A 27998-nucleotide genomic window follows, 5' to 3' on the forward strand; every position below is an offset into this window, starting at 1 on the left:
TAATCTCAAGTAGTGATAAGTACCATGAATAAAAATAAAGTGGAATGAGGGATAAATGTACATTATGATGGGAAGGAGGGTGTATTTTTAATGTGATGGTCAGAGAAGGGTTCTCTGAGGAGGTGGCATTTGATAAAAACCAGGTTGATGGGAAGGAGTAAGCCATGTTCTTGTCTGGGGGGAACCTAAACAGAGGGAACAGAAAATACAAAAGCTTGGAACAACAAAAGACCCTGAATAGCCAAAGGAATCCTGAGAAAAAAGGACAAACCTGGAGGTATCACACTCCCTGATTTTAAAATATACTACAAAGCTATAGTAACCAAAACAGCATGGCACTGGCACAAAAACAGACACACAGATCAATGGAACAAAATTGAGAGCCCAGAAATAAACCCACACATCTATGGACAGCTAATTTTCAACAAAGGAGCCAAGAACATACAATGGAGAAAGGAAAGTCTCTTCAACAAATGGTGTTGGGAAAACTGGACAGCCACATGCAAAAAAGTGAAAGTAGACCATTATCTTACACCATACACAAAAATTAACTCCAAATGGATTAAAGACTTGAATGTAAGACCTGAAACCATGAAACTTCTAGAAGAAAACATAGGCAGTACGCTCTTCGACATTGGTGTCAGCAACATATCTTCAAGCACCATTTCTGACCGGGCAAGAGAAACAATAGAAAAAATAAACAATTGGGACTACATCAAACTGAAAAGCTTCTGCACAGGGAAAGAAACCATCAACAGAACGAGAAGACAACCTAACAATTGGGAGAAGATATTTGCAAACCATACATTTGATAAGGGGTTAATCTCCAAAATATATAAAGAACTCATACATCTCAACAACAAAAAAACTAACAATCTAATTAAAAAATGGGCAAAAGACTTGAACAGACATTTCTCCAAAGAAGATACACAGATGGCCAACAGGCATGTGAAAAGATGTTCAAAATCATTAACTATCAGGGAAATGCAAATCAAAACTACAATGAGATATCACCTGACGCCCGTCAGAATGGCTATAATTAACAAGACAGGAAACAACAAGTTTTGGAGAGGATGTGGAGAGAAGGGAACTCTCATACACTGCTGGTGGGAGTGCAAACTGGTGCAGCCACTATGGAAAACAGTATGGAGATTGCTCAAAAAATTAAGGATAGAACTACCATACGATCCAGCTATTCCACTGCTGGGTATTTATCCAAAGAACATGAAAACACCAATGAGTAAAGATAATATGAACCCCTGTGTTGACTGCAGCATTATTCACAATAGCCAAGACTTGGAAACAACCTAAGTGCCCATCAAGGGATGAATGGATGAAGAAGATGTTGTATATATACACAATGGAATACTACTCAGCCATAATAAACGATGAATCCAGCCATTTGTGACAACATAGATGGACCTTGAGGGTATTATGCAAAGTGAAATAAGTCAGAGGGAGAAGGTCAAATACCTTATGATCTCACTCATGAGTAGAAGATAAAAACAACAAACAAACACATAGAGACAGAGATTGGATTGGTGGTTACCAGAGGGGAAAAGGGGAGGGAGGAGGGCAAAGGGATAGTTAGGCACATGTGTGTGGTGATGGATTGTAATTAGTATTTGGGTGGTGAACATGATCAATGCAGATGAGTCAGAGAGGTGAGCAGGGCTGGATCATGAAGGAGCTGGTAGTCCACAGAAAGGAGTGCCATGGGCAGCCATTGGGGATTTTGAGCAGGGGCATAACAAGATCCCAATTAAGTTTTAACACATCACTCTGGCAGCTGTGTAGAGAATTGACTGGAGGGAGGGAGGGTTGTAGAGCAAGAGTGAACATGGAGACCAGTTAGGAGTCTATTGAAATAGAACAGGCCAAAGAAGATGTTGGCTTGAACTAAGATGATGATAGTGGAAGTGGTGATAAATGCTTAGATCATAAGGTGATTGTGGGAATAGTGTCAGGAAACACAGGAATCAAGGATGATGTCTAGGTTTTTGACCCAAGCAACTGGGAAAATAGGGATGTCATTTGTTGAGATGGAGAAGACTAGATAGGACAGTTTTTTTGTTTGTCTTTGAAATATATATTTTTAACAATCTTAAATTTACAAAACAGTTGTAAATATATTTTTTTTCCTGAACCATTTGTAAGTTGCCAACCTGATGCCCCATCACCTTTGAATACTTTACTATTCAAAGTATTTACTAATTCAAGTTATCCAAAAGTATTTATTTACTATTCAAAGTATTTATCCTCAAAGTATTTATTTACTGTTTATTTAGTGTGTCTACTAACAAGGATAGTCTCCTACATAACTGTAAAGCATTCATGAAAATCAGTAAAATAAGGGAGCCGGCCCTGTGGTGTAGTGGTTAAGTTCAGCACACTCCACTTCGGTGGCCCGGGTTCATGGGTTTGAGTCCCAGGCACAGACCTACACCACTCATCAGCCATGCTGTGGCAGCAACCCACATGTAAAGTGGAGGAAGATTGGTACAGATGTTAGCTCAGGGCAAATCTTTCTCAAGCGAAAAAAGAGGAGGATTGGCAAAGAAGTTAGCTCAGAACTAATCTTCCTCAGCAAAAAAAAAAAGGAAAATAACATCAATATACTTCTACCATCTAATTCTCAGACCATGTTCAAGTTTTTCCACCTGTCCCAATAATGTCCAAAAGGATCCGGTTCAGAATCACACATTACATTTTATTGTCATATTTCCTTTATCTCCTTTAGCCTGGAAGAGTTTCTCAGATTTTCATCAACTTTAATGACTGTTTTAGTTTTCCATGCTGCGTAAAAAATTACCGCAAATTTAGCAGCTTTAAACAACATACATTTATTACCTCAGTTTCTGGAAGTCAGGAGTTCAGACGTGGCTTAGCTGGATTCTCTGATTCGGGGTCTCAGCAGGCTGCAAGCCACATGTCACCCAGGGCTGTGGTCTCATCAGAGGCTTCAATGGGGGAAGATCTGCTTCCTGGCTCCCTCAGATGATTGGCAGAATTCATTTCCTTACTGCTGCAGAACCGAGGCTTCGGTTTATTGCCGGAGACCACCCTTAGTGCCTGCAGTCCTTTGCCATGTGGGTTTCTCCAACATGACCACTTACTTCACAGCAGCTCACTTCTTCAAGGACAGTGAGCCTGAGTCTCTCTAGCACCTCTGCTAGCAAGATGGAGTCTTATATATATTGTAACGTAATCATGGGAGTAACATCCCGTCACCCTTGCCATAGCCTGTTGGCCCTGCCCAATGTCAAGGGATAGGATTACACAAAGGCCTAAACACCAAGGGAGAGAGATTCTCGGTGTTCACCTTAGGGTCTGTCTGCTGCCGTGACCTTGATACTTTTGAAGGTTACTTTGTAGAATCTTTCTCAATTTGGGTTTGTGTAGAATGTTCCTCAATTTGGGTTTGTCTGATATTTCCTCATGATTAAAATTAAGTTAATAATCTTTTTCAAGAATATTACAGATATGGTTCCCATTGCATCATATCTGGTGGCTCAGGATTTCAGTTTGCCCCATTATTTATGTTCACTTTGATCATTTCAATTAAATGATATCTGCTAGGGCTTCTCCATGTCAAGTTACTCTTTTCCCTTTTGTAATTAATGAGTCTTCTGTGGAGAGGTACTTTAAAAGTGGATAAATATCCCATTCCTCATCACACTTTTAATCAATTTAGTTATTTATTCAGTATGGACTTATGGTTTTCTATTTAGTTCAATGGGTTGTAATCCATTACTATAATTACTTATTTTGATGCTCAAATTATCCCAGGTTTATCCATTGGAAGTCCCTTCAAAATGGCTTCTGTGTCCTTTTGACATATCTGTCATTCTTTGAGCATGTCCTTACTTTCTGGAACAATAGGACACTCTAGGCTTATATACTTTCCTTGCCCGAGTGCTGAAATCACCCATTACTCCAAGGAGCCCTGGACCAGCAGAGAAAGGTCTTTAGAAGCCAAGATCTGGAGACTAGTTGTTCTCATTGGTTTTGGGGTATCGCTGCTCTGAGGCCCTCCAGTGGACAGAGCTAGGGAATATTTCTTTGTCTCTCTGTCTATCTATCTGTGCTCACATTTACATTTATGTTTTCATACCTATCTGTATTAAAAATCATGTCACACCTATACCTTCAATTTTAATCCAATGCCACAACATTTATTCTAGTTTTTTCCCTTTCCATATCTGTAATTCCTTTCTCTAACAGTGAGAAACCTGGCTCCCATTAGCTTTATGTATTATTTGATCAGTTGTCCTGTGTGTGACCAATCTCCCGTTGCTGCTGCAGTATCCCGGGAGGATACCCTTCTAACCCAACACAGGCTCTGATATTCCTAGCTGGGCTGCCCTTACCCTCAACACACCTCTCCTCCCCCAGCCGTGGGCACCCTTGTCAGCTTCCCCATCCTTCTACAATCCGCTCTGAGCCACACCACTGTGCCATCTTCCTTGCTTTGCTTGGGCCCTGACACCTCAAATCAGGTGTGTGTTAGTTTTTTGATCAAGCTATTATTCCTATTAATTGTTGCAATTCTGTAACACTCACAAAGTGACAGATTTCTTTTTCTTTGTGAAGAGAGCTACCAATTTTATTATAACATCCCTTGAATGTTAAGGATCTGCTATATTTGTTTTTTGCTTACTGGTGTAAATAAAATGAATGAAACAAGAGAAATCATGATAGACAACTATCCCATGACTCTAATGAGTTGTGCATTCTATGGCTCACATTTGCTTCTTGATACCATGATGCTAACCACTCTTGAAAATATTTAGAAAAGAGAACAAAAATTACAAAAGATAACAAGAAATAAAGCTGTTACTCCCATGATTACATTATGACATGTATAAGACTCCATCTTGCTAACCTTTTCTTAGAGCAACTGCCTTCCAGAAGAAAAGGGAGCAAGAAACAATACACTGACGTGAAGTTTGGAGTGAAATTCTGTTTGTGAAATGCTAATATACTTTTTACCAGGAAACACTGACGCTCTTTAAGAAAATTAGTAATTAGGGACCTGTAAGTATCCAAAAGTGTGAGGACTGTGCTACTTGATGGTGATGAATCTGCAGAACTCCCTGGGGGTTATAGAGCCAATTTCTTCAAAAGACACTGCAGCTGAATAAGATGACTTTTTATCAAATAGCCCAAGGGGAAAATATGTTTGAGATTCAAGGTGCATCTTTTGCTGAAAATTGCAAAGAAAGTAAAAAAAGTTAAGAAACAAGGCAAATTTTCTTTTTCAAGATAATTCCTTTTACTGGAAAGACGTATGTCCAAATGATCTACATATCAGAGGCCACAAAGACGGTCTTCGTGATAGTAAATAGGGCTGTGGGTCATCTGTCACTATTTCAGCATCACATAAAAACAACTGGGAAATTTCTTACCCTCTCTTTGCCCTAAAAAGACAATGTTTTCTAATTTTCTGGCCTAGCTCCAGCCAAGCGGGTCTTTTTTCTGTTCCTTTAACATACTGTTTGGATTTTTAGTTTTTTTTTTAATTTTATTGAGGTCATAATGGCTTAGAACATTGTGTGAATGTCAGGTGTACATTATTATATTTCAGTTTCTGTATAGACTGCATTGTGTTCACCACCAAAGGTCTAGTTTTTATCCGTCACCATACGTGTGTGCCCTTTTACCTCTTTTGCTCTCCCCTCAACCCCTTCCCCTCTGGTAATCACTGACCTGTTCTCTTTATCTATGTATTTGTTTATCTTCCACATATGAATGAAATAATATGGTGTTTGTCTTTCTCTGTCTGACTTATTTCGCTTAGCATAATACCCTCAAGATCCATCCATGTTGACGCAAATGGGATGATTTTATCTTTTTTTATGGCTGAATAGTATTCCATTGTGTATATATACCACATCTTCTTTATCCAATCATCTGTTCTTGGGCACTTGGGTAGCTTCCATGTCTTGGCTATTGTGAATAATGCTACGATGAACATAGGGATGCATAAATCTCTTTGCATTGTTGATTTCATGTTCTTTGTATAAATACTCAGTAGTGGGATAGCTGGATTGTATGGTATTTCTATTTTCAACTTTTTGAGAGATCTCCATACTACTTTCCATAGTGGCTGCACCAGTTTGCACTCCCACCAGCAGTGTATGAGGGTTCCCTTTTCTCTACATCCTCTCCAACACTTGTTATTTCTTATCTAGAAAGAAGGCAAATTTTATTGTCAGCCATTTTAAGATTAATCTTTTGTAGCCAAGTTTCAAAAGCAGAAATGTAAGCAAAACAAGCTCTCCATTTGGTTGGATTACAAAGCCAGGTGCAAATTTAAGACTTGGTTCTGGAAAGGTATTTTCGGTTGTTACAAGATCACTTTTCTATTTTTCTCCAATATTTATAACTTGCAAAAAATATAATTTTGAAATCAGAATCCTTTCCCCTTCTTATCAACAGCAACAACAAAAAACACAAAAACAGAAACAAAAACAATTGCAGAACCAGAAAGACATTTGGATATTAGTTCCAGGATGCATCTGCTATTATGCCTACGATATACCTCCTGCAACTTCACTACAAGGCTACAGGATCCGCCACAGCTGAGGAAATGAAACTAGCCACACCAGCAGTTCTCAAATCGTGTCAGCATCACCTAGGAACTTAGAAATGCGTATTCTGTAGCCTCACCTCAGACCTACAGAATCAGGAACTGCGGGAGTGGGGGCCAGTGATCGCGTTTTGTCAGGTTTGAGAACCATTGAGTTAGTTAAATTTGCCAGTAGATTCTACTATTGGCAAATATTGGATTCAATAAATTGTCTTTTTTTTCCTCTCTCATTTGCTCTTCAGAACATGAATTCTTTCTGTAGCTCTTGACACCATCTGGGCTACTAAGTTTTGAAAACATAACTTTTTCTTGTGTATTTAAAAAAAACACTTTTCACACGTTCTCCTCTTTTCAGACATTGGCTGTGTGCTGCCTAGTACAAGGACTGGTGTGTAGTAACTACTTAGGAAATGCTAGCTCCCTATCTCTTGTCCCCTAGATATTTGCCTGCTGTTCATTAACTGAAAGAGAGGGAGATAAGATGCTGGTATCTCTAAATCATCTAAAGGTAAATTCAGAGAGTGAATTGATAATTATTCTATATACAAACTGTATGGTACTCTTCAATTTAACACACCAAATATGGTAATTCTAAGAGCAAAGCAAATTAAACAACATGTTCTTTGTCTCCCTAAACAAACCAACCTGTCTTTATATCAATAGAGTGACTAAAAAATTAAGATTAAAAATATGTCTCGTTTTTTCCTGACATTTGCATATTTTTCCCTTAAAAGCAAAAACTAAATACCCAGTATCATCATCATTTTGAAAATTTCCAGCACTTTCACTTCTTTCATGGGAAATACCCCTGTGAAGGCTGTGGAGATCTAGAGGATGTTCCGCATGGACTCCATTGTTTTAGGGTTGGATGACCCTCAGATGACCCCCGTTTCAGCTAAATGTCAATAATACTGATTTGCAGCATTTTATTTGCTAAGGAAGGATCTCCAGGGTACATGAGAATACTCACATTTTGCCTATCTCAACAAATTTAAATTGTACCAGTGTTTATCCCAGAGTACCCAGCAATGGTTCTCAGGCCTAGATCTGTGCCCAAGTCATCTCATGATCTTGTTAAAAAATTCAGAATGTGTTCGCCTCTCCAGATTATTGATTTAGTGTTTGAGGAGTATAATCCAGAGGAAGAATATGTACTGTCAACAAGCACCCAAGCGTTCTTTGCAGGTCTTCGGGGAGCCCCACACTGAGAAAAACTGCCTGGGCCTCTCCCTTGATGCGCCCATTTACAGGTGTTGGTGTAACAGGGCTTGTTGCTAGTGCAGATACCATCCTTACTGCCATTCAGACGTCACCCCAGGTGGAGGGCTTAGGGGGATCATGTGGATGGATGGCACCTCTCCAGGACCAGGTTTCTTGAACCGGTTTTGAAACACCATGAAAGGGGGAGGTAATGTCAGGAGCTCTCTTTGAGATTCTCAGCACAATAAATCCTACAGAGCTCAGCGCCCAAGTGTGCCACCGCCGAGGAAGAAAGCCTCCTGCTCTGCGCTCTGGCTGCTGGTAACCAGAAACTCTGGGAGTGTCCAGAGACATCATGCTCTGCGTGGACAGCGCTGTTCTCAGGATGGCTGATGTGGGTGAGGTTTTCCTCGCTGAGTCTGGAAAGCTGATGTGGGCAATGGGGTCTGGATCAGGAACAGAGGGGAGTCTGGGCTCTGTGTGGGGACCGTCCTTATTTGGAGTACATTTGAGGGACTTCTTTGGAGACTGTCAGAAATAATAATGGAACAGCTTGAGGGGAGGACTAAGTTCTTCTAATTACACTAGCTAGGTCTATTAAGGCAGGAGGTATTTGGGCCTCATATTTTATGAACCCAAGCATATGTTTTTTTATCTATTTTAGGGGAAGTCATTGTATTGGAAGAGCATCACTCATTGAACTGGATGTTGTTAGAGATTCACTTAGACAATTTAAAAACTGTCAGATACTATATAAAATGTGGGTAATGTCCTTTCACTGCAAGAGCCTTAATCAGACCTGGACTATTTTTTTTTAATCTTTTTGTTTTTTAATTTTTTTTAAGTTTACAGTACTTTTAAAAAATTTTTATTTAGGTTGTATTGGTTTATAACATTGTGTAATTTCAGGTGTACATTATTACATATCAGTTTCTTTATAGACTGCATCATGCTAACCACCAGTAGACTAATTTTTATGTGTCACCATACATATGAGCCTGTTTACTCCTTTCACCCACTCCCCATCCCGTTCCCCTCTGGTAACCACTAATCTGTTCTCTTTATCCATGTGTTTGCTTATTTTTCATGAATGAGTGAAATCATTTGGTGTTTTTCTCTATCTTTGCTTATTTTGCTTAACATCATACCCTCAAGGTCCATCCATGTTGTTGCAAACGGGACGATTTTATCTTTTTTATGGCTGAGTGGTATTCCATTGTGTGTGTGTATATATATACATCTTCTTTATCCTATCATACCTGGACTCTTGAGGAGGTGTACAAGTCACTGACATTCCAACTCCTGGCCCACAGGTGAGTTCAACCACTCAGAAGCCAGCAGTGTCCTGGCCGCAGGTGGCACACAGAACTTCTTTACATCAGCCACCAAAATTAAATAATTATACTGTGTTCTGGAAGCATTTTATTAACATCATAGATCAGTTGAGACAATGAATTACCTGGGGGTAATGACAAATAATGTACTCATAAAATACAGAAAAAAATCCTTATACTGTAAGAGATCATGAGAAGGGCCGAAAATTTGTATCAGAATAGACAAGTTCTAAAGCTTTTGACTTTTGGAAGAATGTAGCTTATTTGATAAACATTTTTTTTTTCCTAGCTCCTTTTTTATGAGAGCCACGTTGGATTGTTTTTGTCCTGGTGAATTCAGTAATGTGTCAGGTGGCATGGACGGGTGGGCTTGGGTGTCCACAGATGCCTGTTATTGTCAGGTGATAATCAAGCTAATTTATTATAGTCATTGAGCCAATATGGTTTCTTGGAGGTTTCCTGGAGGCCAGAAAAAGATTCCCATGATGGAATATGGGATTGCTTCCACCATTATTTACATCAGTGATTTATGTCTGGTAGAGAGAACAGGCTGATGTGGCCCCAAAGACATTCTTTATTTACTTATTAAAAATGACTTGTTGGCTTTCAAAGTAAGGATAACTATAGTCAGCACCCAGAGAAGCTTGGTCATAAGCAATAAAATGTATTCTAAAGTATATGGAGACATAAAAAATCCTTAATAGTTTAAATTAAAGAAGAAAAATGACTAACGAGTTATGCCTTTTTTCCCTCTCTTCAAAGGCTCTCAAACTTTTATCCTTGCTTGAGAACTATGTAAGAATGATCAACCTTTTGTTTTATAAAGATGAAGATAGGGGCCGGCCCTGTGGCGTAGTGGTTAAGTGCGTATGCTCTGCTGCTGGTGGCCCCGGTTTGGATCCTGGGAGCGCACCGACGCAGGGCTTGTCAGGCCATGCAGTGGCGGCATCTCACATAAAGTGGAGGAAGCTCGGCACAGATGTTAGCTCAGGGCCAGTCTTCCTCAGCAAAAAGAGGAGGATTGGCATGGATGTTAGCTCAGGGCTGATCTTCCTCACACACACACAAAAAAAATCAAGATGAAGATAGTAAATGTTTTCCCAATACCACTAACTGTGACATATAATGAATTACTAGATTCCGTTAAATATGACTAAGTGAATTTAGGTAGCCACATGAAGAATCTATGTTAAATAATGCTAAATAAAAAATAGTTTGAACATTGATATAAATAGTGATTTCATGTAAAGTCACTTATATCTCTATAATGATAAGGATTGAGAGGGGCCCAGCATTATGATAAAGTTTTTATTTTAAAATCAATATTATTGCAGTATAATTAATATGCAATAAAATGCACCTATTTAAAAAATGTTCAGTTCAATGACCTTTTGCAACTGTACACAACTGGGTGACCACCATCTCAGTTAAGACCTTCCCATTATCCCAAGAAGTCAACTTTCCCCACCACCCCCGTCTCTGGCCTCAGTTAACTATTGATCTGCTTTCTGTTACTATAGATTAGTTTTTCTCTTTCTAGAATTTCATGTAAGTTGAATCATATAGTGTTCACTCTTTTGTGTCTGGCTTCTTTCTTTTTGCATAATATTATCAGTATTCATTTCTTGTTGCCTAAATCAGAACTTCATTCTTTTTCGCTGCTGAGTATTATCCATTGTGTGGGTATGCCGCAATTTGTTTTTGTATTCTATTGCTGATGGACTTTTGGGTTGTTTCCAGTTTTTGGCTATTATGAATAAAGCTTCCATGAACATTTTTGTACAAGTCTTTTTGTGGGCATATATTTTTATTTCTTTTGAATAAATACATGTAAATGGAATTTCTGGGTAAATGTTTTCCTTTAAAATTTTTTGTTGTATTTTGTTTACTTTCCTTGTTTATTTTGTGATTTGGCCTATTTTTGCCTCAAATAAATACTTCCTCATTTGTAATACAACCATTTGATCAAAGTTCTTCCGGTAGAAAGGAGCCATTGTCTAACTTCCTTTTTATCTTAGTTGATGTTTAACTTGTTAGATTCTGGCAGTGGTCTAGACCCACTGCAATTTCTTTTGTAGTGTTGCCTGTATTTCTGGAAACTGGAAACTTATCTTAGTTTATAAGGAAAGGAAGGAAATACTCTCTGTGATAAAGTTTAGAAAGACAGAAACTGGAGACAGATGGACAGTGAAGTGTCAGGATCATCAGCATATGAACTAGGTGGAAAGACGTGGTTAGGCAAAAGGAGTAGGATGAACACAGAGGAAGGAGGCTAAATCTCTTGAATAAACATTCAAGTGGAACTGCTGAGCACAGGACTAACTTCACAGGCATCCGTCTTCAAGAATTTTCCATCCTTTAAAATCCAAACATGTCACTTTACCCTGGGTTCTTGAGAAACTCTCAGAGGTGAAAACTTTTAGGTTTATAATACTTTCTCAGGAAAAGAAAGCAGACATAGGGTGTTTGTTTTTTAATAGCATATGATGTTGGGTGTTAGATTAGAGAATCGTTCCATATCAGGATGCCCAGAAATTGTTCCCTTTTCTACAAAACACATTTTTTTTTCTTTCCTTCCCTTAAATCCAGATATAAACTAGTTGATCTACTGCTATATCTTGAAAGCATCCTTTAACATGATGTTCTAATTAGAGTTTGTTTGCTTAAAAGGAACAGATAGTTACTCAGATCAGTTCAAGTAAAAAAGAGGCACATGGAGAAGATAAAAGGTTATGTCACTGAACTGAGGGTAGGAAATATGGGCAAGCTTCATTGGAACGGGGCCAGGAGGTGGAAAGACAGTGGGAACTCAGGAATTCTCTGTCTCCAACTCTGCCTTTCTCTGAATCTCGCTCTGTCTTTATTTTTCCTTCACTGTGTCTCTGTAGTTCAGTATGTTCTTTCAACTCTGTCATTCCCTGCAAGTCTTCTTCATTTTCTTCCCTGCTGGATGGCTTAAGCTGCTGATCCATAGCCTCTGCTCCTTATTAACGTGGCTTTCCAACTCTGGTCTCAACTCTATATGGCTTTCAGCTTTTCCTGACAATCTATGAGGATAAGAGTTTAAATTCTCAACAGAGAGAGACCAGTTGGTAACACATAGGCCAGTAGATTGACAGGCATAGGGAAAGCTGTCCATCTTCTGTCCAATACATGTGGCCAGGATAGGGACAGTGTCACAGTGTTCTAATCTGGCCACCTAGCCCTTCCTCTTTAAATAGGGACTGTGAAGGGGGGGAACTTAAGGGAAAGTTGGGCATGGCAGGCAAATTGAATGATATGTCCACTATGAAGGGACTTCTGCTCACTGGAAGCGGTAGAAAACCTGTTCTTTCAAGCAGCAATCATCTAATGCTTCTCTGAAGTCCAGTAGATGGACAGGCAGGCAGGCCAGTACACCAGGGCTATCAAACTAGGCAGTTAGTCAAACCTCAAACTTGTCACTCATTTTGAAAGACATTCATTCCTCAAGTCTCATTAAAATGGGCTAGATTGCCAATGGCCTGCTAACTGATTTGACTTAAAACAACTATGATTAATGTGTGTTGGATGAAAGCTAAAGAATAAGCAAAGTGGTGAGTCAATTTAAGGGATAGTGTCTTATGATCTGCAATAGTATTGAAGAAAATATCTGAATTTGGCTATGTCTGCTGAGCTCCCATCACCCTATCCGACATTATAGGATCCAAACCAAGAACCTGAAGCCTGTATTTTGACTAGTCTAACGTGTCATAATATTTGGATTTAATGGAAGCCAGCAATCAACTTTGAGTTACTTTGTCTTTAACTCATCAGGGTGTAAATGGGCTTCAAGGTAATTTTTAATCTATATGTAAATTAGCTATTTCTATAACAGGCATAGTATGAATTTGAGTATGTGCAGAAAAGAAGGATTGGATGCAAGCAATATTTTGAAAATAATGTCAGGAAAGAGGCTGTACATGTGATACATGATGTTTAATGAATTTGAATATAGGTTATATTAAGATACTTTCAATGAAATTATTGTCATTGAAAATTTTCTGGGGCTGATAATGCCTGAAGTAACATATAGAACAAAGAATGAAAATAAGATTTTATTGTAGGTCGTTAAACTATGTTAAAGGTCACACAGTTTTCCATTAGAGAGCTTATATTTGGCAGATTTTATATAAAAGTTCATTGTATATTTTACTAAATTCATTTTTTACTCAGATAGTAAAGGGACTTAAATTCAAAGTGATTAAAACTTCTTTTGAGCCAGCCCTGATGGCCTAGCAGTTCAAGTTCAGTGTGCTCTGCTTTGGCGGCCTGGGTTTGGTTCCCGGGCGTGGAACCACACCACTTGTTTGTCAGTAGTCATGCTGTGGCGGTGGCTCACATAGAATAACTAGAGGGACTTACAATTAGAATATACAGCTATGTACTGGGGCTTTGGGGTGGAGGGGAGGAAGAAAAAAAGGAGGAAGATTGGCAACAGATGTTAGCTTAGGGCAAGTCTTCCCCTGCAAACAAAAAAAAATCTTTTGTTTTTTTGATAGAAAAATAACATGCTTTATCCATTATTTAAATCTAGGTTTATAAGATAAATATGCTGTCTTATATTTGTGTCTGTAGTGCAACATGCTAAAAATCATGAAAACCCTAATTTTTCCTAATTTTAATCAGAGTGAAAAACTGCATTAGTATTTGCTCTCCTAAATCTTCTAATCAATTATTTGTTTTTTAAGGGACAAGATAGCACAGGGAAATGTTCTGAAGGATAGTAATAAGAATTACAGGCATTCAAAATTCATTCTCAAGTTCAGTGTGTATCAGTCTACAAAAGCAATTGTCAATCACAAAGAAGAGAATAGAAAGTACAGAAAGATACAATATGGGTTATTATGGCTACCACTTTCTATTTTCTAATAATTTAGTTAAAAGGAAGATGGAAAATGATGCTGGGGGTGGTGTCTATGCCAAAATTAAGTGGTAGCTTCAAAATAAAACCTGGGCCACACAACCTGAGCTCATTTAGTTACCACTGGCTTTAATTCAATATGCTTTGAATTTATTTTCAGAGAATAGTAAATACATTTGTTAGTGATTTGAATCACTGTCATCAGGATTGATCTAGATCTAAAATACAAATAATTGTCATTAAGATCAGTGTTCAATATCCTTAGGAATAAAGAACTATATTTGTCAAGTTACTATTTTTTTTTTTGGTGGGTGAGGAAGATTGGCCCTGAGCTAACATTCATGCCCATCTTCCTCTATTTTATGTGTGGGATGCCTACCACAGCATGGCTCGATGAGCGGTGCGTAGGTCCATGCCCGGGATCTGAACCTGCGAACCCTGGGCTGCCAGAGTGGAGTGCGCCAACCCAACCACTGTGCCACCAGGCCGGCCCCTCAAGTTACTATTTTGAATGTCCGTAGATGTTAAATACTCTGGTTTTTTAAATATTAACTCAAAGAATTTTAAAAATTCTGACTTTATTTGTATTTGTATAACCCCCTGGAGTTGAACTACTGTGCTGGATGGTTCTCACTGTGAAACGACTCTCATGCAATTGTATTCTTGCTGGGAAATGATTTTATTGCATAAGAAAATGAATGAGCAGAGACCAGTGAACTGTGTCTGCTGATCTACTATAATTTGCAGACTGTGATGTCAAAGCAGATTTGAGATTTGTGACAACAGTTGGCGGTTCCACTGCACTACGATTCTGTGGCAGCAATGAACCGTGTCAGGCACAATCTTATTCCACGTTTTGCACATGTGAGTTCCACGTACATATTCATATATGAAACCCTTTCATGGGCACAGGAAATAGGGGCTGGGATTATCGTGTTGGTACTGCATGTTTCATTACAGTACTGATGGCATTGAAATAAATTTCTCCATCGTCCAGAGGAACAATTGTATCCCATTCTATCAAAGAACTAATAGAAAGGGAATATTCACAACTGCCCGTATTATCTATGTAATATCTGGCACCAAGTAAGACAATGATAGCTATTATCATTACTAAACCTACCATCAAAGTTTTCTGATGACATTGACTTAAAAGAGAGAGAGGTGGTTTCTGTTTATTTGTACACTACTTTTAAGTACTCTGTCTTTCCTAGCTCCAAATGGTTTGGTGTAAACCAAGTTGATTTGGTTACCTTTTGAAGAAAGAGGCACTTCTGCATAGGGTTCTTGTCACATTCACAAAATTTGAAAGATAGCCTGGTGGTTTTGGCGGCCAAATATTTTTATAGAGCATTTGTAAGCCAAGTCCCCCAGGAAACAATGGTGCAGGGGGTAGGCAGAATTTTGGCCCCCATCAACTTTGCCCTCTGATGGCATGCTGTGCTTTTGTTATGTTAAATGGCAAAAGGGACTTTGCAGATGTAGTTAAGGTTAGGACCGTAACATAAGGAGGTTATCCTTAATTATCCAGGTCAGCTCAATCTAATCACATAAGCCCTGAAAAGTAGAGAACTTTCTGGAGAACTTGCTGGAGTCAGAGAATTATGGCAGAAGAAGAAGTCAGACAAATTTAAAGCATGACGGGAACTCCACTGCCATTACTAGAGGGGGCCACATGGAAAACATGAGAAAGAGTGTAAGCAGCTGTTAGGAGCAATAACTGTCTCCCCCCAACCCCCATGCTTACAGCAGCAAAGAAATGGGGACTTAGTACTATAACTGCAGGAACTGAATTTGGCCAATAACCTGAATGAGCTTGGGAGTAGATTCTTCCCCAGCACCTTGAGCAAGGAATGCAACCCTACCAACACGTTGATCTTGGTATTGTGAGACTCTAAGGAGAGGACACAGCCCAGCCCACCTAGACTTTTGACCTTTAGAAACTGTGAGAGAATGCATTCGCATTGTTACAAGCCACGAAATTTGTGACAATTTGTTATAGCATCAATAGAAAACTAATACTGTACCTATCCCTGAGAGATCCCAAGATGTAGTTCTGGTATTTCCGCTGGTCAGATTCCTTTCCTGGTTTTATATTCCTCACCATGTAAATTCAATTATCCTAACTCCTGGTCCGTCCTGTGACTTCCTGTACCAACTTGTAACTCATTATAACATCCATTAGCACCCTGTAACTTCTATGATACATACCAGTTTCCTATAACATCCTGTAATCATCTATAACTTCTATGATATACACAAAACAAGTCTACAAAGGTAGGAAGCATGGCTGGGGAAATTACTCATCTGATCTAAGTAAACTGTATCTCTGGAAAATGACTGAATTATATCAAAATCTATTTTAAAAATATGCTATCTCCTTCCCCCCTTCATACTTTCTGCCGACAGCCTCTTTTCTTCTAAGCAATTGATTTTTTAGTAGTCTGCAATTTAGATTTAGAAATGGAATTTATCATATGAGACATAATGTTAGGCTACTTCAAGGTTGTCATTAACAAACTCCAACACTACTTACTCAATAGAGAATTGCCTCTCCTTGGTCCACTTTAGCTCAGAGAGCAAATTAACTCATTTGTTTACTCAGAAATTTGCTTCTGGAGTTAGAGGGGAAGAATATGAGCTTACAGCTGAGTTAACTACAGCTATGAGAGCCCTTTCCATTAATTGCTGGCTATTGCAAGAAGTGTCTTACGTCCATAATTTCTGTTTCCTTTGCCAATTTGTGAAAACACGCGGAGGTTTAACAAGTGAATGTGCCTTTGCATTCCGAGATAAACAAGCAGGACGGCCAATTAAGGATACATGCATATAAATCAAAACTATTTTCCACGTTTGTGCTTGCAAAAAAAAAAATAAAGATCTAGAGGGCATTTGTAAAATTTTCCCCAAAACAATTAGCATTGGGATGTTCACTGGAATTAGGAATGGCTACACATTTTCTCAGCTTTGGGGTCACAGAGCTGGGTATGAATCCCAATTCCTTCGCTTACTGGCTGTGGGATGCTGAGTGAGTGACTTAGCTTCTCTAACCTTCGGTTCTCACATCTTTACCATGGTGATAATGACACATATCTTCAATCTTTAAAGTACTTGGGGAGAGTGACGCAGCATCATGGGGGAGTGAGTTGTTCGCTTTGTCTCCCCCTCTAAGTTACAACCAGTGGAACATCCACTGACCAACAGAGGACTCCCTGCACAGCACACCAGAACACGTGCGAGATTATGCATCTGTACATCTGAAGGGGGTGGACTGGACCTCCGGGAGGCAGTGGAACTAGAGGAGCAGCCCATTCCCCCTTCCCTGGCATCCGTGATCCAAAATGCGGATACTCACGCCAGTGCACGTGCCTGGGACCAGAGGCTGTAGGAGCAGAAATGGCACTCGTGGCTTAGCCCCAGCCCCTCCCAGCAGTGGCAGGTGGCATACATGACCTGAGGCTTCAGGACACAGAGCAGTGCCCATGACCCAGCCCCCTGCCCTGACAGGCACTGGTCTTTCCAGCAGTGGGGACAGCATCCAAAATGCAGATTTCCCCGGAAGGGGCGAGGTGCCCTAACCTGAGGTTTCAAAAAGTACCCCAGCGTGCACCAGCAACTAGAGGCTGCGGGAGCAGCAACAGCACTTGCAGCTTAGCTCCTACCCCTCCCCCAGCAGTGGCAAGTGGCACCTGTGACCTGAGGCTTCAGGAACCACAGGAGAACCTGTGACCCAGCCTCCAGTGGTGGCACCCCTGACTCTGGCTCTACCAGCAGCAGGGCGTGCATACAAGACTCTAGGTCCCTGGCAGTGACAATGACACCCATGAACCCAGTGCCCCCAGATAACCCAGGAGCAACGGTGCAGGTGGTGCACAGGGCAGCAGCACCTAAGCCCATGGAAAGCCCTCAGAGAGCAAGCGGGGGAACACGAGACCCAGGTGACCCCGGAAGCAGCAGAAGTCCTGTCAGCCTCATGACCCCAGTGGCAACACCCCTGACTGCAGCAACGTCATAAGCAGCAAGTCACCAGTAACCTCAGAGGCACAAACAGCACAAGGAGGGCACTGATGATGCTTCTGGCAGAGGCAGTGGAGAGTGGAAAGCACAGACTCTCAAATAAAACCAGAAGCAGTTCAGAATCAAAGTAAACAAAGCCTTACCCAAATAGGAAAGGTGTTTGCCACCACAAATGCGCCAGCAGGGGATCAATTCATCCAGCACCACGAACTACAGTAACACGGCAGAATAGAAAGAGAATGACAACTCTCCAGAAACCAAACTTGGAGTCACAGAAGATTACAATCTAACTGACAGAGAATTCAAAATAGCTGTCATGAAGACATTCAACGAGTTACAAGAAAACTCGGAAAGACTGTTAAATGAGCTCAGGAATAAAATTAATGAATGGAAGGAGTACTTCACCAAAGATTGAAACTCTAAAGAAAAAACCAAACAAAAATTCTGGAGATGAAGAACATAATTAATGAGATGAAAAATAAAGTAGAAAGCATTGGAAATAGAGCAGACAATATGGAAGAGAGAATTAGCAAGCTCAAAGATAGAAATCTAGAAATGATTCAGGTGGAAGAGGAAAGAGTACTAAGATTTTTAAAAAATGAAGAAATTCTACAAGAAATATCTGACTCGAATACAAAAAGCAGCATAAGGATAATGGGTATCCCAGACGGAGAAGACGGGGAGAAAGGAGCAGAGAGCTTATTCAAAGAAATAATAGCTGACAACTTCCCAAACCCGGGGATGGAACTGTATATACAAGTGCATGAAGATAATACAACTCCTAATTATCTCGATGCAGAAAGACCTTCTCTAAGGCATATTATATTACAACTGTCAAACGTCAGTACAAAGAAAGAATATTAAGGGTGGCCAGAGAGAAGAAAATAACTTACAAAGGATCCCCATCAGGTTATCAGCAGATTTCTTGGCAGAACCTCTACAGACTGGGAGAGAGTAGAATGATATATTCAAAATATTGAGGGCTGGCCCAGTGGTGCAGCGGTTAAGTTTGCGTGCAGTGCTTCAGTGGCCCGGGGTTTGCGGGTTTGCATCCCGGGGGCAGACCTACACACAGCTCATCAAGCCATGCTGTGGCGTCATCCCACATACAAAATAGAGGAAGATGGGCACAGATGTTAGCTCAGGGCTAATCTTCCTCAAGCAAAGAGGGCAAGATTGGTAACAGATGTTAGCCCAGAGCAATCATCCTCACCAAACTATATATATATATTACTATACATGTATATATATATATAGAAAGACTAAAACTACCAGCCAAGAAGACTGTATCCAGCAAAGTTATCCTTCAGATATGAAGGAGAAATAAAGGCTTTCCCAGACAAACAAAAGCTGAGGGAGAGCATTGCCACTAGACCTTACAAGAAATGTTGAAAGAAGCCCTACTACCGGAAACAAACAGGCCAAGTTTTATAAAGCTTTGAGCAAGGTGATAAATAGACAGAATGAGAAAATTGCAACTCTATATCAGAATAAGTTAGTAAACACTTAATTATACATAAAGGCTAAAGGGAAAGAAAGCATCAAAAAATAACTATAATCACTTCAATTTGGTAACAAACTCACAATGCAAAAAAGGATAATTTGTGACAATAAAAACATAGATGGGGAAGAGAAAAAAGGCAGAGCCTGTGTAGGCTAATGGAGACAAGATGCTAAGAGCAGAAAAAGGACTGTCTCATCTATGAGATCTTTTACACAAACTTCATGATAACCAGAAAACAAAAAATCAGAGCAGAGTCAGAAATCATAAATAAAGAGGAAACTGAGAAAAACATCACAGATAACCACCAAACTGAAATGGCAGGCAGAAATACAAGGAAAAATAAACAATGGAAATATAAAATGGCAATATTAAGCCCTCATCTATCAATAATAACTCTAAATGTAAATGGATTGAACTAACCAATCAAAAGACACGGAGTGGCTCGATGGATTTAAAAACAAGACCCAACAACATGTTGCCTCCAGGTGACCCATCTCAGCTCTAAAGACAAACATAGGCTCAGAGTGAAGGGATGGAAGATGATATTCCAAGCAAATGGCAACCAAAAGAAAGTAGGAGTAGCCTTACTTATATCAGACAAAATAGACTTCATGCCAAAAAAGATAACAAGAGACAAAGATGGACAATATGTAAGGATAAAAGGGATATTCCACGCAGAAGACATAACACTTATTAATACATATGCACCTAACATAGGAGCACCAAAGTACATAAGCAACTGTTAAAGCACTTGGCACAGTTCTCCCAAATGACTATCAATGGTGGTGCTTTCACCAAGACAATTCGAGGTCTTAACTCCTTTTATTTGATAGTTCTCCACACATAGCACATTCTGTGTAAAACATTAAGCTGATAGAAATCTCAGATCATTTCTCCCCCTAAGCATAGTTAAAGGTTTTTTATACCTTTGAAAAGAATAAGAATGGCAAAATGAAATGGGCAAGAGAGAAAGGACATGGGAAGGAAACTGACATGAGGGCAGAGGTATATGGAAGCTATTCTATGTAAGATCTGGGAACAATTAATGTACAAATGTCAATGACATTTGTCCCCTAGAGCCAAATTATTTTGAAAAGTCTTTAAATACAATTTTAAAATGTTTTGTTTTTCAGGCACCATCTATCATATGTTAATATCACATCTGTCAAGTCAAATCTCAGACTTGAATCTGAAGTTATTCCTTGAGCATCTGAGGATAGAAATTGAACTTCTATGATGGTAGTAGGGCATGTCAAGACAGGTCTGAACATAAAGGGAATTATTATTTCACATTTTCTGAGGATCCCGGAGAGAGAACTATCTTCTTAAATTGAGCACTAACATTTTTCCTTTGATAGAAACTTAAATTACAAAAAAATCTGTTTGTTAAAGCCTACCTTCTTTTTCTTAGATATCAGTCCTGCCAGTGGCAATGTGGAAATTTGTTCTTTATCTCAGTAGAGGACATTATGCTGATCATTTTAGGTAAAAAAAAAGAGTTTCATTGTCTTCTAAACAGTAGTTTGTCTGAAAAAAAGCATATTATTTTCTCTTTAAAAATAACTTAAAATGTGAATAATCTCAGGTGAGATTTTCTTAGCTGGCAGGGAAGACATGTTAAACTATTTGCAACAAATAAAAGACATTCTTTTACATAAGGTAGAAAAGCTTTCCATCTCAAAAGTCTTGAATTTAGAGTTAAAAGTCGTAAAAACTCAGAATTCATGCTATATCCCTCATCTTCCTCACCCCAAACACTCTGTGTCGGAAGTCCTGCACCTTCTCCCTCCGTACCAGCTGTTCCATCTTTTCTTATCTCCCCAAACCCAAGCCCATAGTCTTACTTTAGGACTCCATCTCCTCTTGCCTAGACCTTGCACGTCTTCTCACTGGGCTCCCCATTTCCAACATTGCGCCCCCCCCCCACCTTTGTAGTTCTGTTGATGTGATCTATCTGAAACGAATCCCATCAGGTTGCTCCCCTGTTTGAAAACTTACTGTCTTCCATTGCTTAGAGAAGGAAGTCCAGACTTCTTCTTTGCCATGCCAGGGGCTCGTGACCTGGCCTTTGGCCATTTCTGTGTTCTTAACCCTACTCTCAAGCCCACCACCCTCACCCTATGCCACAAAGAGCTTGCTATTCCCAGCATCTACCGGGCTGTTTAATTCTCTGTATCTTTGCTCAATCTGCTTTGATTATCTTCCCCTGCCCCCATTTTCCTTATAAACATTCATCTTCTAGACTGCACTCAATGCTAACTCTCTGACTCACCCTGCCTTACACACACAGAGCTGACTTCTCTCCCCTTCAAGTCTCCTGCATATTCTGTAGAGACTTGTGGACATAGTGCTGTCCTATTTGATTGCCTTTGTTCACGTGGCCATTTCCCACTTCCAGACTTAACCTAATCGAGATTAAGGCTGTATGTTATCTAGCAAGTAGTAGTGTGCTTGGCATCTAGCATGCACTTAACATATATTTGTGGAAAGGAGAAAGGAATGGAAAGATCTGGGTTGGAGCTGTAGGCTTGCCAGGTATGAGAACTCTGACAAGACCTGTAATCTCTCTGAGCTTAATTTACTTTCCTGTGAAATGAAAGTAATATTGTCAACTCTTTCATTGCACTTAGAAGAAAACCCTTCATACGTAGCCTGATAGCCACCCTCAATACCATCTGCCCTCTGCTTTCCTCTGTGACCTCATTTCAGGCCTCCATCCCCCTCCTCAATTTTCCAGAGGAATTTGCCTTCTGATAGTTTCCAGAATGTGTCAAGCTGTTTTCACACCCCTCCCACACCCCTTGCACACACCACCTTTGCACTTGCTGATTCTTCTGAATGGGAGGTGCTGCCCCAAACTTTGCTGGGCTGCCTGCTTCTCATCAAACATCACCTCCTCAGAGAGGTCTTGACTAATCCCCTCTCTTAAGTAGATCTCTCCATGTTATGCCTGGTTATTTTATTTCTTTTTTTACTTTATAGTATTTTTTTTTTTAACTCTATACATTGTACTTATTTTATGTATCTGTTTTCTTTTCTTTTTTTTTTTTGGTTGTATTCCCCACTATAATGTCAACTCTAAGTCGGCGGGCAAAGATCACATTGATCTTGTTCTTTGTTTCATCCTAGGTCCTGACACATAGCAGGCTCATAATAAGTATTTATTGACTGATATGTGAACTAATCTCAAAGGGTGGATTTGAAGATCAGGTACAGTATGTAAGTGAAGTTTATCAACCAAAAGCACTATACAGATGGGAAGCAAGTTATTATCTTAACTGGAACATCATGGAGGAACCTGGGAAAATATGTGCCAACTTCCGTTCTCTCAGGAAATGAATATACAGCTTGGCAACAAGTAATTACTCATTTTCCGAGCATGGAATCTCAGTCTGGGTGACCAGTCCAGCAAGAGAAGTCTCCTCCACACCAAGGGGGGTGGGGCACGTATTATTTCCTAACACATTTTCTGCCATAGCTGACTAGAACACTGGTGATAAAGAAGAGAATGCTAGTACTTTCAATGAAGGAGGCAGATGGCTTGGGCTCTGGGACCTAGGGGCTAGCCAGAGGAAGTGGATCTTCACTCTACTCACTCTATTTTCAGTGTGAAAAGACTCTTCATTCTGGACAATTCATTAAAATAGGATATTTCTGGGTTAGGCAGCTAAAACACTCCAGTGCAGGATTGGTGAATAGATGATCAGAAGAGGAGAGACGGGCCACGATTTTCTGCCTAGTTTTCCCAGCAGCATACCTTTTCTGTGCCTCCTTTCCCCTCTCTGCACCCAGTCTTCTTATCTGTAGAATGGGGATAGTAATATTTACTTAATAGAGTGGTTGTCAATACATGTAAAGAGTTTGGAACAGTGCCTAGCATGTAGTAGGCTCTTAATAAGTGCTATTTTTATCATCATTAGCCCACCATTTCTTATAAAGATGGGCTATATTCACAGGTCCCAATTTTTCCCATCTAGGGAGAGTAAGAGGAGTAAGGTAGATTCTCAGGATGTCACCTATGTCAAACACATTAGCATAAGTGTGATGACCAAGACTCAGAATTCTTAGGGTGCTCCTGTCTATCAGATCAAAACCATCTTTCCCTAGTCCTTCTCCCTCATGGCTGTTGGATCAGAAGTAGCAAGATGATATGTCTTTGGGTTATTTTCCCTAAGACCCAGAGGGCTCTAATGATGATTATAATGCTCACTATTTTATATGACGGAGAAGTAAAGTTTAATAAATCATAATATTCTTATGACTAGATTGTATTGATCAGTTTACAATTATTTTTAATTTTAATTTTAGACCAGAAAAATTGCAAGAATAGTATAGATATTTTTCATATACTCTTCACCCAGCTTCCCCTAAGGTTAACATCTTACATAATATCGTAGTAAAATGATCAAAACTAAGAAATCAACACTGGCATATTACTATTAACTAACGTACATACTTTATTTGGATTTTACCAATTTTTCCACTAACTTTTTTTTTTTTGGGTTCCAGGATCCTTATAGTTACCCCAAATATTTTGGAATTCCTTTTTGCAATTGTGTTCAAAACAGCCTACAAGTTACTCAAGATAATAAGTTGCTTTACTTTATAGTCACATCTTATGTGTTGATACTAAATGACCTTATCCAGTTTGATCCCTCACTTTATCTATCACACTTGACTCTGAATAACTTTTGGCTATTTCAAATATGCTTCTAGAGGATAAAAGTTTTCCATCTCTTCAAGAATGAACCTTTGAGGATGTGAAGAATGTGTTCCAAGGATAATGTAATTCCAAAGAGGACTCTCTCTGCCCCACACTTCTCCTCTCCCCTAACACAAGACTTGAAGCAATTGCAGCATTGTTAAAAGAACTAGTCATCAAAAGCTCATCTGTTGTCCAAGGATACACATTCATTGATGGTTTGTTTTGCTTAGAATACACCTTGAATATAGAGGAAATCTCAAAGGGGCGCAAAGTCCTTAAGATCCCTGACAATATATTTGTGAATTGATTAAGGATCCTGTATTCTTGCTTCAGTTTCATGTTTAGAGAAATGGGAATTCCTAAAGAATAAAGGCATATTCCTCTAATAGCAAGCCAGTCATATACCGTTCTTCATTCCCAATGAGGCTGCTACTGCTCATCTACTTCTCCCCGTCTAAAATCCCTCAACGACTTGACGACAAGGCAAGGATAGAACCTGGTGATTCGGCAGGAGCCATACTAGATTGGAATCGGGAGACCTGGTTAGCAAGCCAGGTGTCAATCAAATGAGGCAAGGCCTTTAAAAGCACTTGCATAGTATCTGGCACCAATTGACACTCAAATGTTGATTCGAATCTGAAATTTAGAAGTTAAAGCTGTAGAAGTCAAGGCTTACTGTATTTTATATACACAGTTTAATGATGGGATAAAAATGTATGCTATTAGAGGTCAGGCTTTTAATAACCCACTACAGTGATTCTCTTAATTCTTAATAAAAAAGTGTAAAAAAGATGAAAGAATCTAGCCTGTAATTATTCTGCCAGGTCATGAGGTAAAAGCAGGTAATTTTAGAATGTTCTATAACCGTACTTTTAACCACAGATTGCATTAAGTCAGGGTAGTAATTTTTCAGGTCTCTTATGGCAGGATTTATTTTCTCAATATAGAAATGTTCAGTTCGTCATGCAAAAATTGTATATAGGTTAGACCTCTTCTCCATGCCCCCATATTTCTTTACTTCCATCTACCCACGCTCATCCACAGCATACATGCAATGCACATATGCGTGCATGTTCACACACACACACACACACTTACTCCTCAGTACATGCAAATTAAAGCTAGGTAGGTATAATTGGTCACCTTGTACCTTATAATTTGGATTTTAGAAAAAAACTCACTCTTTTGTTTTTCTCCTTTCGAGAAAACTATGGAGAAATATATTAGCATCCTCAAATTTATTGGCCTCATGCGTTCCCTTTCTTCCCTCGCACGTAAACCTTGTAGTCTTGCCGAGGCTTTCTAAGGTCGGCATGTCAAACGCAGATTACAAGCCCCCATGGGCCGGATGCACACTGGCCTCTTGGCTTTTTACAGAACCTTACATTGCCTTGTCACCAGCTTGATGTTAAAGCAAATAATACTAGCATCCTTAGTAAGGCCTTTGTTCTGAAAACCGAGGAAATTCAACCGCAATAAACATGCTGAGGATAAAATCAGGCACTGCTGTAATTATTAGGTCAGAGGCAGGTAAGCGCAATTATTTCTGTGCTGAACAAAGACAGGTGGGGAGTGGCTGGCTCTGCAATGAGAGGGCAAGGGCCGTGAGGGGGGGGATGCTCCATCTACAAGCCTGTGCGTGTCCAACACCCACCTACTGCCTCCTATGTATTTTTCCCCTCTATGCTTTTCTTTGTTTTTAAAAGCAGTACTAAATTGCTTAGCATTTTTTTCTCTTCGCACTTCTTTCTGTGCTTACAGGCAAGGACAGTAAATTAAGCATATCTAAGGATTTAACGCTCAAAATCACCTTGGATAATTGGCTTAAGGGGTTGAAGCATGCTTTTTCCCTCCGTCTCCTGAGTCTTCATGCAATTTCTCCTCTGAGGGTACATCTGCCAATAATTGATGGAGCTTTCTTGGGTAAATGAGCTGTTGCTTGGGACATTATAAATCATATTTGGAATCAAGTTTATTTTCAAGCTGCTTTTAAGGTCTTGATGCTGTGCTCACTGAATAGAAAATGCTAAATAGAAAAGGGGAGTAGTACAAGCCCTCAAGGGCTAAAGGCATGAGCTGGATTTAAGAAGACAAATGGAATTTATAGCCTCTCCGGAAACAAGAACACGTCTGTCTTCGCAGAAAAGTGTGTAGGTTTGGCAAGGGCCTCCTAGAAGGAAACTGCCTGAGTACCTACTGTGTGCTGAGCACTGTGACCCGTTCTACAGATGAAGAAACTGAGGCTCGGAAAGGTTGATCACCTCCTCAGTGCATGCTCTGCAGCAGTGAGCAAGCGGCAGACCTGAAATTGGAATCGATTGAACTGTGAAGTCCTTGCTCTTCTCATTCCTCCAAGAGTCAGACACGCTCTGTGACATGGTCTTCAGTCTGCATTCAGTGGCGTCCTGATGCTTTGCATGTATTTGGTGTTGAGACTCAGGCCAATGGCTCTTATCACCAAAGCTCTTGCAGATCTCTCAGCTCCCCTTCAACCAGTGCAGCTCCACTTTTATCTGTTTAGTACAGAGGGCTTCGGCATGAAATTTTGATTAAAAGGCTCTGTTGCTAAAAGAAGTTTGAAAACCACAGCTGCATGAGAACAGTAAAAATCCATCTTATAAAATAAAGACATCAGCATATGTAAGAACATGTCTGGTATGTAACAAATTAGGAAATATTCAGCTCCTTTCTCTGCTTCAAAGTACCCAAAGAACATTCTAGAAGGACCCTGCTCTAAACATTGCTACAGGGTGAGAGCTAAGCTCAGACTCAGAGTCCCAGGATTTCATTTTTGCTCAGACGTGAATCTACTGTGTCTTGTTATTTTCTCTTCCTCAGTTTCCACTTCTGTGGGCTGCAGATAATACCACCAGCTCTACTAACCTCAGAACCTTGTTGTGATGATCAAAGAAGACCAAAGATAAAAAGAAAGTATCTAAAATATAATGCATTGTGACTACTGCATTTCTATTTTTCAGTCATCTATCTGAACCCTTTAGTTAATGTTTCAAAGGCAAAATGTTACGAGTTGAGGATATTTTAGCATGGGACAGATGGGAACGTAAAAGGCATAAAACCATTTTTAAAAGCTCACTCAGAACAATTATTTTAGAGATAATGGTTTATTAAGTTCATAATATTTGCCCTTGGGTTTTAGTTGTTCACAATATTGGCTGCTGCAAATTTTCAAACTTCCTAGTGAAAAGATACAGGATGAATCACTTTGCCTTCTTTTCCCTTTCCTAATCATCAGAGCAAGTATACACTAGATTTGAAAGGATGAAATGGCTGATATGAGACCAGAATTACCACCTGACTCATGCTGATTGCAATAAGGAGTTGTTTCCTGAATGTCTCTCTTCCTGTCATTCTTGCTTCCTTCCACTCTCTTCCTCCTACTTTTCTTCCCTTCTTTCCAGCAAACATTTGTTAGACACTATGTGCACATATGTGTAGGATATAGTCTTTGCTCCAGCATCTAAATACACACTCACTGGGATCAATATTATGCCATGTCTGCCTTCCCCTTAAATGATACCACTGCAAACAAACACCGTGGGAACCCAGAGAGTGAGAAGCCCTGTGTGCCCAGGGAGGTCTGACAAGGTTTCTTAGTGAATGTTTAGCTGCTAACAGCGTGGATGATTCATCTCCACCTTTCTTCGACTTCTTTGCTTCTAATTACTTCCATTTCAACCCATTTGAAATCTACTCATTCTCTTGGGCCTTGTCAATACACAAGGATGCTCCTCTGCTGAAATCCT

Source organism: Diceros bicornis, chromosome 22, assembly GCF_020826845.1.
Source record: "Diceros bicornis minor isolate mBicDic1 chromosome 22, mDicBic1.mat.cur, whole genome shotgun sequence".
Classification (NCBI taxonomy): domain Eukaryota; kingdom Metazoa; phylum Chordata; class Mammalia; order Perissodactyla; family Rhinocerotidae; genus Diceros; species Diceros bicornis.